A 1,901-nucleotide genomic window follows, 5' to 3' on the forward strand; every position below is an offset into this window, starting at 1 on the left:
AAGAAAGAGAGAGAGAGAGAGAGAAGGAAAGAAGGAAGGAAGGAAGGAAGGAAGGAAGGAAGGAAGGAAGGAAGGAAGGAAGGAAGGAAAGAAAGAAGAAACTGGCTAAAACCCAACAAAACCAGGATGGCAATGAGAGTGACCTCTGGTCGTTGTCACTGCTACACTCCCACAAGCGTCGTGACAGATTACAAATACCACAGCAAAGTCAGGAGAGTTATAGGTGACTCTCCTATGGGGTCTAAATAGGAGAGGCATAAATTATCCTCCCCTTGTTCAGCATATAATCAAGAAATAACCATAAAAGGGGCAATCAGAGGCCCCCAGGGCTGCTCTGTCTGTGGAGTAGCCATTCTTTATTCCTTTACTTTCCTAAAAAACTTGCTTTCACTTTACTCTATGGATTCACCTCCAATTCTTTATGCAGGAGATCCAAAAACCCTCTCTTGGGGTCTGCGTCAGGACCTCTTTTCAGAACACCTCTTCCCTGAGCCCCAGTTCCCTCAGAGTAATGGGAGGAGGTGCGGGTAATGCTGATACAATAAGTTGCATTACAGGAAATGAGTCTCAAAGTTAGGAAATTCAAATATTTCATAATGTAAGATTATTATTTTATTTCCTTGTTTAAGTAAGCCTCCCTGCACTTTGTCCTGAAGGAAAAGAGTATCCTTTTTATATAGGACAGTAAACACCTATTCTTTGCTCTAAAGGGAAACCTAACCTCTGTCTTCCAAGGTGGTTCACTACACAAACATCCTTGGAAAGAGTGTGGAACAAAACGACAGTCAATGCCTCACTGCCAGGCTGGCAAAAATGCAAGAGATCCATGGAGAACTGTCTCTGACACCAACAAACCAGTATTTTTTAAAATATAAATAAACACATGAGCAAGGTGATACTAGTGTGCAGGAAAACGCTACCTTGCTGCAGTGGTGACTGTGATAGTCCCGAGTGTCTGGGAAGACACGCCAGGATCACAGAGTGGGGCCTGGTTTTAGAAGAATGCAAATCTGGTCATGAGTTTCACTGCTCAAAATTGTTGAAAAACTCCACACCACCCCTAGGATGAAACCCAGGCTCCCCAGCTCATCCCACAAGGCTCTTTACTACCTGGGCCTGCCTTCCCCTCCAGCACCTTCTCCACCTACACCCACAGCATCCCTTTTTCATCCAGCCCAACACAGTCACTCCTTGCAACACCCCAAACAGCCTTCACAACGTGACTCATCCACCAGCACCTCCTTGAAGCCCTCCTCCCAGCAACTCTTAGTTCCCTTCTGGGCTTCTCCTTCTCCCCATCTTCCCACCCTGCTTCCAACTTCCCTCACTGATAGAGAATTAAGGATGCACTCTCTGTGTCCCCATAGGACTCCTCATGCTCACCTCTGTCTTTATCTTATCCTGCCATTGGTGAGTCTCCTGGGTATTTGCCCAAGCCTGAATTCTCCCTAAATTATCAAAGACAGGAGTGCAGAGAATAAAACTTCCAGTACATGGTTTTTCAAAATTGAAAATAAAGTCTCCTTCCCTTCCTTTTACATCACCCCTCATTTTCACTCCTCAGAGATCAGTGATCTTACCAGTTCCTGGCTTCAGTACCTTTGGGGTTTCCTGTATACTCTCATAATTCTCTCTCGTGACTTTAGGAACCCAGGTTCACCATTACCAGTTGTGGAATTTTAAAATTTACTTAATCTCTCTGGGCTACAGTTTCCTCTTTCAGCACAATGAAATAATGACTTATAAGCATCCAATAACATAAATGTGTGTGTAAAGATCATGTAAACCCCACACACACCCCTTATCATGCCAAGTGAATCCATCTTGGGAAGTATGTTGGATAGAAAATTTTCAGAATGTAGAAACTTGCATTCTTTTTTTTTTTTTTTTTTTTTTTTTTT

This window comes from Rhinopithecus bieti, unplaced genomic scaffold, assembly GCF_001698545.2.
Source record: "Rhinopithecus bieti isolate Rb0 unplaced genomic scaffold, ASM169854v2 scaffold_7888, whole genome shotgun sequence".
Lineage (NCBI taxonomy): Eukaryota > Metazoa > Chordata > Mammalia > Primates > Cercopithecidae > Rhinopithecus > Rhinopithecus bieti.